Raw genomic sequence first — 12,978 nt, 5'->3', positions numbered from 1 at the left:
CTCTCCCATCAGTGAAAGTCTAACAAGTAATGCTTCAAATAGCACTCCATGCTGGTCTATATTTTCACATTCCCAACAAGAATAAGCTCCTCAACCCAGTTTGCAACCTTTCACTGCCTCTGCACCTTTGACATTTCTCCCTTCACATGGAGTTCAATTTGACATAATTCAACTAAAGCTTATTGAGTGTCTTCTATGTCCTAAGTGTTGTACCCTCACTGTTTATATTGGCAGTAATAATGGTACTAACTAATAACTTATGGAGTACTTACTATATGCCATATACTAAGAATTTTACATACATTATCTATTATATTCCTTTAATAATCCTGTAATATAAGCTCAATTATTAACACCTATTTTACAGAGGCAGAAACTAAGGCACAGAGAGAATCTGAACTTTTCCCAGGTCTCACAGCAAATAGGGAAGAGACAAGACCAGGTTGGCCTGACTGCAGGTGATGGTTAATACCATGTGTCAACTTGACTGGGCAATGAGATGCTCAGAGAGCTGGTAATACATGATTTCTGGGTGTGTCTGTGAGTATATTTTCAGAAGAGATTAGCACTGGAATTGATAGACTGAGTAAAGCAAATAGTCCTCCTCATTGTGTGGTGGGCGCCATCTAATCTGTTGAGAGTCCAAATAGAACAAAAGGCAGAGGAGGGGACAATTTGTCCTCTCTCTGAACTGAAACCTCCATCTTTTCCTGCCCTCCAACATCGACACCTGCTTCTTGAGCTTTCAGACTCACATGGGGACTTGGATCATCATCTCTCCAGATTCTCAGGCCTTTGGACTTGTACTAAATTAGACCACTGGTTTTCCTGGTTCTCTAGCTAGCAGACAGCAGGTACTGGGACTGCTCCATCACCTCACAAGCAGATTTCTACAATAAACCTCCTCTTGGTTCTTTTCTTGGGAGAATCCTAATACTTTCCAAAATCTTATTTTTGCCACCATGCAATTCATCGTTTCTCTCCACTCTGTTTGGCCTAATTCCACATGTTCTACAGACTTTACCTTCCGTCTCATGTCTTCCAAAAGCCCCCCACACCCACTCTGGTCAGCATGGCTCTCGCTCTCCTCTGAAGTTCTGCATCAGCAGGAAGCTCCTCAAGACACACTGCCACCATCTTGGTTCCACTCCAGCTGCACATTCTGATTCCCGGAGCTTGGGGTACAGTCCAAGTTTCTGCATTTCTAACAAGCTCTCAGGGGATACCACTGCTGCTGGTCCATGGACCATACTTTAAGTAGCCAGGATTTAATAGACATATTTATATGTCTTCATTGAGTATATTTACCAAAATATGATCAGGGGTTACCTCTGGTTACTCCTTTCATTATATTTTTGTATCTTCCATTTTTTTATCAATGGATACAGAGCACTTTTGTAATCAGAAAAACATACAGAAATGTTCAACTTTCAGTGTTCCTCATAGAATTCAAAATAAAGTTTGAGTTTCTTCCCTCAGCACTGGAGGCTGTGATCTGGCCATTCAAGGATTCCATGTCCTGATCTCCTGAAACTTCTCAACACACACAACACATAACCACCAAAGCTTCCAGATCATCTGTTATTTCTCCAAATGTCTCTTCCTTCCTCCCCTATTCCCACTGCCCCCCACCTGCCGCCTTCCTAACCTGGATAGCTCAGATTCATCCTTCAGATTAGCCTCAAGTGACGCCCCCTACAAGAAGCCTCCCCCAGCTCCCACTCTCTGCTCTATATTTCAGCAATAACCAAAGGCACCTGGCCATGATGCTTTTCACCTTTACGTGTTGTTTTATCTGCCTGCCCTGCTAGACTGGGATTCCCGAAGGCAGAGACAATGTCTTTATTTCTGGATCCACAGCATTTAGCCCGTGTCAAGCATAAAGTTGGCACTCAGTAAGTATCTGAATGAGTATACTGAAATGATCTATAAGATGTAATGAGCTTCCCAAATATTGGTTGTTATCCTCCCTTTGAAGATAAACAGCTTCAGAGAGATTAAGTGATTTGCCCTAGGTCTCAAAGTTTTTAAGTCAGAAAATCAGACTTCAAACCTCAATTTTCTAATCTTTCTACTTCCACACAGTTGCTACCATCAAATATTAACAAGGGGGGAAAAAAAACGTTATCCTGGGTCAGTTCTAGCTGATGGACAGCTGTCTCTTGCCAGAAGTTTTTCTGTCACTAACAGACCTTGATGACCCATAATGTTAACTTTTAAGAACAGATGAAGCTGAGAAGCATCAATGTGTTTTAAAACATTGAAGGGGGATACCTGGGTGACTCAGTGGTTGAGGGTCTGCCTTCTGCTGAGGTTGTGATCCTAGGGTCCTGGGATCAAGTCCTGTATCAGGCTCCCTTCAGGGTGCCTACTTATCCCTCTGCCCAGATCTCTGCCTCTCTCTGTGTATCTCTCATGAATCAACGAATAAAATCTTAAAAAAAATAAAAATAAAAAACATTGAAGGGACATTTCTTACAAGGAGAAGGTGGGTGCACTCAGACTGGGCTGTGGGGGCTTTTCCATCCACCCTCAGGTGTCCCAACAGAGTTCTTCACAGAGCAGGGGCAGCTGGGAACCAGGGCCACGGTCCTCAGCAGCCCATGTTGGCCAGTGATTTATACTCCCCACTAACACCCACCCTATTCTGTTCAAAATACACCACACACCAAGACAAACCTCTGTCCCCAAGGATCCTATAGGCTCTAAGGGAGACAAGCCACTGCACAAGCAATGTCTATACCCTGTGATAAGGGCTGTGAGGCACTAAGGGAGGTCTGAGTAAACAATACCCAGCCCCAGTCTGGGGGATTCAGGATGGCTTCATGATGGGAACGACATCTGACCAGAACCTTGAGGGGGCCTGGCTCTGTATCAGCCAGTACTTCCAACTCTGCTTTGCTTCACTGTCTCCTAACCTGCAGCATGAGTTCCTCAATCATGAGGAATCACTGCCTTCATCCCTGCATTCCCTGAAGCACCTAGCCTAGCAGCTGTGTCCTGCTTTCCAAATCCCAGTATGATGCTCCCAGCACTAGAGCAGCTAGGAAAACCTCTGTGAGCACCAGGCATCCTGTCAGGACCTCAGCCTGACCACCAGCATGGGACCTTGTCCAGGGAAGTAGTCTCTGTCCAGCGACAACTTGGAGGGCCAGTGTCTACATACCTTCCCAAGTCACCATGCCAGGGGTAGGTACAACAATTTGAGGCTCATCACAAAGTAAGTCATTTCTACCTGGAATCCCACTGGCACCTTGCTCAGCACTTTCCTTCCCCAACCAGTGTCTCCTCCCTGCGTTTGGCAGGCACCATGACATAGGTACCCAGGGTGGAAAATTCCAGGGGGATGTGCTCCATCCTCTCCCTCATGCCCCCAGCTCAGTAGTGACAGCCCTGCAGAGTCTTCCTGAAGATTTTTCTCAAATCTGCACCCTCCTACCCTGGGCAACTGCCATTGTTCGAATTCAGGTCTGCATCATCCCCACCATCATCTCTTGGCTCCCACTCTCCCTGCTCCGTTTGGTGGCTCCAGTTTCTGTGGTTTAATTAAGTCTCCAATTTAAACCTTTAGCCTGGGGAATCCCTGGGTGGCTCAGCAGTTTAGCGCCTGCCTTCAGAGCAGGGCGTGATCCTTGAGTCCTGGGATCAAGTCCCACATCGGGCTCCCTGCATGGAGCCTGCTTCTCCCTCTGCCTGTGTCTCTGCCTCTCTCTCTCTCATGAATAAATAAATAAAATCCTTAAAAAAAATAAAAATAAATAAACCTTTAGCCTGGGGGTGCCTGAGTGGCTCAAGTGGTTGCGTATCTGCCTTAAGCTCAGTTTGTGATCCCAGGGTCCTGGGATAGAGTCCCACATCAGCTTCCCCATGGGGATCCTGCTTCTCCCTGACTATGTCTCTGTGTCTCTCACGAATAAATAAATAAAATCTTTTAAAAAATAAAAAATAAATAAAATTTAAAAAGTTTTTAGCCTGCAGTTTGATCTAGCCCCTCCCCCCACCCAAGCCCTTTTCCAGCTGCACTTGCTGTTTCTCCAAATGTGCCCTGACGTTCCCCTCTCTGTGGTTCTGTTTGTATTAGCCCCCTGGACTGCCCTCCTCTCTGTGCCTGTTCCCCGTGCCACATCAATGCCTGTCAGAGGGGACAGCCCCCAACCTTCAAGTCCCTCTTCAAACCCTATGTAAGAGTCCTAGCCAAAAGGGGGCCTACTATTCTGAACCTACTGGACTTACTGTCTACACTTGTGTAACACTGGCCACATACAAGATCTCCGTTAGAGCTACTCAGAACACTGCTCATGTTCCTGCCTAGATTCTGGTTATAGTCCAAAGTGGTTGTCCTTGTTGTGCTACCCAAAGAAAGGCAGAGAGGTTTGAGACTAGGCTTCTGTGGGTTCTGATAGGGTCATAATATGCCTTTGGGTAAGTTATTTAATCTCTCTGAGCTTCTGCGCCTCCTCAGCAGGCTTAACTTCTATCACACAGGGTGTCTGAGAAACTAGAGATAATATACACAAACCACAATGACTTACTATGACTATAACACTAATCAATCTAAAGTAGTTCTTGAGGGATGCCTGGGTGGCTCAGTGATTGAGCATCTGCCTTTGGCTCAGGGCATGATCCCGGGGTCTTGGGATTGAGTCCTGCATCAGGTTCCCCGCCTGCCTCTCCCTCTGCCTGTGTCTCTGTGTCTCTCCCTGTGTCTCATGAATAAATGAGTAAAGTATTTTTTTTTTAAATAAAATAAGTTCTTGAGGTGACTACACATGGAACAAGTAAGAGTATTGTATACTAAAATTATGTCGATTTTTAATAAGTAAAACTTGGATTCATTTCTGTTCTTACAATATGACCAGTATAGACCTCAGAGATGCCCCTACTGATTACCAGGAGGCACATTCTTCAAGAACTAAGCACTCTGGATTTCAGTGTATCTTATTCAAAACTGTTGGAATAAATTTACTTAAAAGCCAACCAATAAAAGCAGGTTGAATTCTGTGCCCTAATTGAGGTTTTGATCCCTACGGCACCAAGCACTACTTTAACCTAAATCTTTACTTTCATTTTTTGTTTGTTTTTGGTTTTCCTGGGTTTTTTGCATCTTGTACATAGAAAATTACTGTTCCCACTGCCCAAGCCCTGAGAGATGCTACAAAAGGTATGGGTGAACACTGCACGGTGCCAACCTAAATCACAGCCTCCATCTCAAGCAAGCTGGGTAAACTTCCCAGCCTCACATTCACTCCTCGGTGTCTTGCGCAAGGCTTCCTGCCCCTCATTATACTGGGGCCACGCCGCAGAAAGCAAACACCACGGCAGAGCTACTCACTCAGCAGCCGCCAGAGGGTCCCCCAGCGTCAGCTAGGAAGCAAGCACACACCCTCTCCCAGGGTAAACTTGAGGGCGCCTCACAGCAGCTTCTCCTTGCTTCCAGCGGAGAGGCCCCAAGCCAGCTGCTGGCTGATGCCACTGAAGCATCAGTTCTTACCAAGCAGTCAGCTGTTTGTTTGTTTGTTTGTTTGTTTGTTTGTTTGCTTGTTGATGTATTTATCTGAGAGAGAGAGATCCCAGGCTCAGCTGGAAAGCGAATGCAGGATGGGGCAGAGGGAGAGGGAGAGAAAAGCTTTAGCAGATTCCTCACTGAGCTCTGAGCCCAAGGCAGGGCTCCATCTCATGACCCGGAGACCACGATCCCAAGCCCAAACCAAGAGTCAGACTCTCAACCCATTATGCCATCCAGGGGCCCCCAAGCAGCCAGCTTCTCATGAAGGGTTTGAGTCACCAGGGCTCCACAGGTCTGAGCCCTCCCTAGCCACATATCACCAATGAACCCACAGTGTCCGTGGCTTGAATAACTTTTTTTCATATAGCCCCCCAAATTTCTGCCTAGAGCACCACTTGCTCTCAAATGTTAATAAGGAAAAGGAACTGGATGTGAGACTGGCAGATTACTGCCTTATCCTGCAGTTCACCCCCAATACCAAGCATTCTTGGGGTTCAGACAGGCTGGTGTTCTATTTCTTAACTCAATGTACAGGCTCTTCTTTTATTCCTCCTTGCAAGAGACCAGGAAATCAGGGTCCCTTGTGATGAGAAAAATGGAAAAGGAAAACTAACATTCCCAGATTTTTCTTTGTCGGCCACCCCAATCCATAACACAAGTGGATTCACAAATGTGCTTTTTTTTTTAAAGATTTTTTATTTATTTGAGAGAGAGAGAGAGAAATGGGGGAGGGGCAGAAGGCAAGGGAGAGAGAATCTTAAGGAGACTGTGCTGAGCCCAGCACCTGACTCAGGGCTTGATCTCATGACCCTGAGATCACCACGTGAGCCAAAACCAAGACATAGATGCCTAGCCCACTGTGCCACCCAGGTGCCCCAGGTTCATAAACTTATAACAGATTTTCATTCAGGGTTTGATTATCTCTTTTGGAGAGTTTAATAAGAGGCTGGAATATCCAGGAAAATATTTTTAAATAATAACAAGACCTGGGACGCCTCAGTCTATTAGGCAGTCATGATCCCAGGGTCCTGGGATCGAGATTGTATCAGGCTCCTTGCTCAGCAGGGAGTCTACTTCTGTGTATGTGTGTCTGTGTGTGTGTGTGCACAAGTGCTCTCTCTCTCTCTCTCTCAAATAAATAAATAAAACTTTTTTTAAAAAAATAATAATCTTAAGACCTTGAGGAGTTGGTTCCTACCATCAGGATGGCTGTACATAAATCACCTCATATAATTCCCATAATAATTATCCCCCAGGATAGGAATTTGAGTAATTTATAGAGAGAAAACAAAAGGCATAGAGACTTCCCTGCCCACCCATTGTACAAAGCAATCCCGCAGCAGACAGGATTTAGTACAGGCCCACCCAGCTCCAACCCACCCTCCACTTAGTAATAATTATGGTTAACATGAGTGTGACACTTAACTATGTGCCAGGCACTCAGCTAAGCATTTACATGCATTTCCTCATTTATAGTCACAACATCCCTATGAGGCAGGGACTACAATCAAGTCCCTTTTCCAAATGAGAAAACTAAAATTTGGAAAGATTAGATGACATATGCAAGATCACATGGCTAGTGAGAGGTGCGAAAAATAGGATTCACCTCAAGTCTGTGCTCTTAACCATGATCTTAAGACATAGCAGCCTATGCTGCTTCTATTTCCTTCTATAGCCTTCTATTTCATGTCCTATCACCCTCCCCTCTGTTCCCACCATGCTACAGGCATGCTGATGGCTTGTCAATTTTCCCTGCCACCTCCCAGTCTCTGCACTTGTTTTTTCCTCCAAGGGAGAGCTTCCTCCTACCCTCTGTTCACTTTGCAACCATACTTCCTCCTGTTCCTCTAAGTCTTCAGTGTCCTCTTCCCTGACTTTTTACCTAAAACGTGTCCTCTTCAATTCTCTCATTCAGACTTTTGGTTTTCCCATCATGGCACTCATTACAACTTACTACAATTTTTATAGTTTTTCCTTTTACTAGTATTTTGTTGGTCTTTCCCACTAGAATGTAAGGCCTGTCTTGGTCATTGACATAGCCACAGTACCCAGAACATACCAAGTATTGGAAGGTGCTCAGTAAATATTTGATAGATTATAATCATTAGAATTTGCAGCTCACCTATAGGTGATTTCCTGGGAACCCTGGGTGGCGCAGCGGTTTAGCACCTGCCTTTGGCCCAGGGCGCGATCCTGGAGTCCCGGGATCGAATCCCATGTCGGGCTCCCGGTGCATGGAGCCTGCTTCTCCCTCTGCCTATGTCTCTGCCTCTCTCTCTCTCTCTCTCTCTCTCTCTCTGTGTGACTATCATAAATAAATAAAAATTAAAAAAAAAATTAGAATTTGCAGCTCACCTATAGGTGATTTCCAACCCCAAGCTAAGAGTTCTATGCTTAAAAGGAGCAGGGAAGGAAGGAAGGAAGGAAGGAAGGAAGGAAGGAAGGAAGGAAGGAAGGAAGGAAGGAAGGAAGGAAAACAGGAAAGCTATAGTCCTTGAGTTTTCCTGCCCCAAGAGATAAGTTAGCACAGCAAGTAAAGCCTCTGTGGAACCCTCAGGTGCCCTAGAGGGAAGACTGCTCAAAGGTTGTTTACCCACAAATCACACACCACAGACCTTGAGCCATGAAGCAGTCCAGCTTGACCTTCCCTAGAATTTCTGCTTCACGGGGAGGGACCACACACAAGCTGGATCTGCTTTGCAGAACCTGCTGCCTACTGGGCAGAGCTGGGTGCCTTCACGGTCACTTGCTGGTGTGTTTTTTTCCATCATCCCAGAAGATCCATGTCTATCCCCATTTTACCAAGAAGGAGACTCAAGTTCACAGTCGTGTGATGACCTGCCCAGAGCTTGGCAGCTGGTAAGTGGGACAGCCACTCAAGCCCCTTTAACATTCTTCAGTGGCTCCTTGTTACCTTCAAAAACAAGTCCAAACTCCTTAGCAGAGAATCTCAGGTGCCCTAGGAAAGGCACCTCCTCTCAGGACTGGGGCAATTCCTGACATAGAAGGACTACTTCACAGTTCCATGCCCTGGCACCTGCTTTCCCCTCTGTCTGCTCCCACTCAATCTAATCCCTACTTGTCCTTTAGGATTTCTGATAGAAATCTATCCTAGGAAGATAAGTAGGTGGGCAAAGACGTTTATTCAAAACTAGTCTTATTGTATACCACTATCATGTATGGCAGTTAAAAAGTAACAACCTAAATTTTCAAAAATATGGGAAAGGTTTAATAAATTATATTTCTCTGTTTAGAGTATACTAGTATGGCCACATTTGGGAGTTTGTTTTGTTTTGTTTTCTGGATTGCCAGCAACTAGCCTTGATTAGGCAACTGTTTTCAACTGAAGTGCTACAGGGGACTGTGGTGACTCCTTACTAGGGCTCCCTCATTGACAGATAAAATGTCCTTTTGCTACAACTTTGATTCACACCAGTAACATAATTTCTGGGCAAACAGAAGGTTGAACTAGGCTGCAGATAGTTTCTGTGTGCCAAAGGCACAAATTGATACACACGAAGAAACAAAAAAGGTGAGGCCCCTGGGTGGCTCAGTGGGTTAAAGCGTCTGCCTTCGGCTCAGGTTATGATCCCAGGGTTCTGGGACTGAGCCCCACACCAGGCTCCCTGCTCAGTGGGGAGTCTGCTTCTCTGCCTGCCTCTCTGTCTACTTGTGTTCTCTCTCTCTCTGTCAAATAAAACTTTTTTTAAGAAAGAGAGAGAAAGAAAAAGAAAGAAAGAAAGAAAGAAAGAAAGAAAGAAAGAAAGAAAGGAAGGAAGGAAGGAAGGAAGGAAGGAAGGAAGGAAGGAAGGAAGGAAGGAAGGAAGGAAGGAAAAAGAAGAAAAAGAAAAAGAAAAAGAAAGAAAAAGAGAAAGAAAAAGAAAAAGAAAAAGAAAAAGAAAAAGAGATGGATCCATTTGCCAGACCTGGGAGAACTATGCCTCATGAGTATCTAAGAGAGTCTCAGGGAGTAAATCTGGTTCTTCTCAAAGTGCCACAACGCTGAAGTGCAATAAGCGTAATAGTGTAATTCTTATGTGTGCAACTTAAGCTTTCTGAGTATGCTGTCAAACTTACTAGCACTCAGAAGAATGCCATTCTATTTGTCAAGGTTATGCTGTAACAAATAAACCCCTCAATTCCAGAGTTTTCTTTCTCACCCACATAGCTATTCCAACGAAGCTGTGCCTGATTAGCAGGTGGCTTTCCTCCACTCAGTGATTTAGTAACTCAGGCTCCTTCCAGCTGTAATTCTTCCAACCTAAAGACTAAGAGTCTAAAAGACAGAAAGAAAAATGTGGTAAAGTCACCTCATACACATCACTTCCAATTCCATTCAGTTGGTGACTGGTCAGAGTCCCACCTAAGTGCAGGAGGTGCTAGGAACATGGGACACCTGGGTGGCTCAGTGGTTGAGCATCTGCCTTTGGCTCAGGGTGTGATCCTGGAGTCCTAGGATTGTTCCTGCATCGGGCTCCCTGCATGGAGCCTGCTTCTCCCTCTGCCTGGGTCTCTGCCTCTCTCTGTGTGTGTCTCTCATGAATAAATAAATAAATAATTTTTTAAAAGAGGTGCTAGGAACATAATTTTGGCTGAGCAGCCACAGCCAGCTTATACCTCTCTACTCTGACGGGAAGAACACACCTTTCTGGTGAACAGGCCACCCTCTGAACTGCAGCTACAAACCCCAAAAAGTCAAGAATCACTAGATAACAGGTTTTGTTTCCACACTGAAAAGAAGGACAATACCCCCTACTGCCTCAGTAGTGTAACAATGCCCTCTGTTCCTAGCATTTAGTATACTAGAACATACCATAGGCCTGATGGAGAGCTGAAATATCGCCTTCTCTTTGCTCCAGGCTTTTATTTTACCAGCAAATATGAGTTTATTTGGGAACAGCATAGAATTACAAACTGCAACAAACAAACATAGGCAAGTCAGAACAAAAAAAGACCGCTCTTTTATAGAGGAAACTGGAAGTTCAGAGGTACCATTAGAAACAGTAAGAGTCCATGTAAGTTAACTGGGAATTTGAAGGGTAAGTGGCTTTTCATTTGCTGGGCCCAGACCATCTCTCATTGGCTGGACTGTGCTAGCAAGCCTTCCTCCCTCCTGCCTGGATAGTAACTTAGTATCTACCTGCAAGTTCTCTCTTCCTGTGGGGTCTGCAGCTGGTGAGTGCGAGGGCATGAGAGTGCTCCGGGCTGGCTTTCTGACTCCATTTTAAACAAGATTTTCTTTTATTGATAAGCACATGGCCATTCTGTTCCTTTTTCGTGCAGCTCCCCTTCCCCTTGCTACCCTACCATCCTTGCTGGGCAGCTCTGGCTCAGGCATTGCTGCTTCATCCGACTGGTTGGCACTAGGGAAACAGAGCTGGATCCGCTGTATGCATGTGGTTTACCAGGCATGACTACTTTCTCAAGAAAGAACTGCCTGGCATCACCTCTTCTAGAGGGAGATCATAAGCAAGGCAGATACCTAGGACATTATGGACCTACCAGTACAAAATCCTAAAAACCTACACGAAGGCACAGATAGTGGCCATCCTACTGACCATTTTCACCACCACATCCTCAGCACTCAACAGTGTTTCAGAAACCCAGGTTCCCTCCATCTTTGGTGCCACAGCTACTAGGACATAGGAGGCCTCAGAGTTGGCACCAGCAGCCAGGAGAAGAGAGAAGAGAAACTGTGTAGTTTGAATAGGGAAAAAAGAATGAGTGAATGAATAAGCATGTTCTTGATAAATATTTAATGACAAAAAAATAGGAAAGAAAGGAAGGAAGGAAGAGAAAAAGATAAAAGATAAAATATTATGAACAAAAATAGAACATATAATTCTATAATCAGTGTGATCACAATTTAAAAATCTCATATCAAAAGCAAAAAAAAAAATTACTTATTTTTGACAATCTTCAGCACCTCCTACCCCTTCACTAAATAACTACCTCCCAACCCACCAATGGATTAAATCGCTATTTTCACAGCGATTGTGAAAATTGGTGATAGCCACCAATGGATTAAATGGCTACTATTTGCCAATTCAGACTGATGGCTGACAACTCTTCAAGGAAAAGTAGATGTGCTCCACTGGGGTAGAGAAGGCTTCTGAGTTCTTTCTTCCTATTGCATTGCATCTGGAACTTTTTCTTTGCTGCCTTCTTTTTTAGTGAGCAAATTTTATATTTGGGGAAAGGTGGGAGAGACAGCCTGGATCCAGATCCATTGCATTGCTTCAACTCATTTTTTTCTGAATTTGTTTTAGGGATCATTTGAGAAGGCCCTCTGGATTCAATTTTTAAAAATCCCCCTCCCTCTCTACAAATCCTCAAATTATACATTTGTATACACACACATATACATATATATAATGGATGTATAAAAAGACTAGAAAACATAAAAGTGTTTATCTTTTACAAATAACTGTTTTCTTTCTCATACATTGGTATATTTTCCAAACCTATGACAAGAATGTAACCTTTTTTATAATCAGATTTAAAAGTTACAATAAGTGTCACTGTTACTTTTAAAACATCTATCAAGTGTTGCCTTCTCCAGGAATTGCTCTGTGACCACTCCAAGAGTCAACAGTCTCAAAGTATCCCCTAGGGTCCTACACCATTCACTGGGGGCACTGGATTTTTAAGATTTTATTTATTTGACAGAGAGAGAAAGTGCACACAAGCAGGAGAAGCAGCAGGAGAGGGAGAAGCAGGCTCCCTGCTGAGCAGGAACCTCCAGGGGTCAATCCCAGGACCCTGAAATCATGACCTGAGATCATGACCTGAGCCCAAGGCAGCCACTTAACCAACTGAGCCACCCACCCTGGGACCACTGGATTTTGTTTGCCTACGTATCTTCCAACAAGATTTTTTTAAAGATTTTATTTATTTATTTGAGAGAGGACACAAAGGGGAGGAGAGGCAGAAAGAGAGGGGAGAAGCAGGCTCTCCCATGAGCAGGGAGCCCCATGCAGGGCTTGATCCCAGGACCAGGGATCATGACCTGAGGTGGAGGGCAGACGCTTAACCCACTGAGCCTTCCAGGTGCTCCTTCCGACAAGATTTGAAGCCCTTTGAGGGAAGAAACTCTGAATCCCCGTGGCTACCACATACAGTAAGCATTTCTAAAGCATTGTGGATCAGATGAAGAGATCAAGTAAGGCATATACAAAGTCAAGTGTTCTCATTCCATAACCAGTTGCATCTTCTCTGGGACCAAAAGGATCCAGGATTTTCTCCACTCTTCACTGTAACCTGGGGCCTGGGAAAAAGGAAAAACTCGGGAAGTATATGGCAAGATTTTGAGGAACTGCTCCCATGAACAGTCACCACCAGGGCTGCAGGAACCCGGTTATGAGTGAGAGCTGAAGTGCAAATTGGGTTTTCCTAGCGAGAGCCAAGATTAGTCACATGGTGGCAGTTGGAGGATTCCCCCAGTCTATTCATTCCTTTGGGATCACTCACTC

The sequence above is a fragment of the Canis lupus genome, chromosome 17, assembly GCF_011100685.1.
Source record: "Canis lupus familiaris isolate Mischka breed German Shepherd chromosome 17, alternate assembly UU_Cfam_GSD_1.0, whole genome shotgun sequence".
Lineage (NCBI taxonomy): Eukaryota > Metazoa > Chordata > Mammalia > Carnivora > Canidae > Canis > Canis lupus.
The sequence above is the reverse complement of the archived record's forward strand: the minus strand, read 5'-3'. Positions refer to the sequence as shown.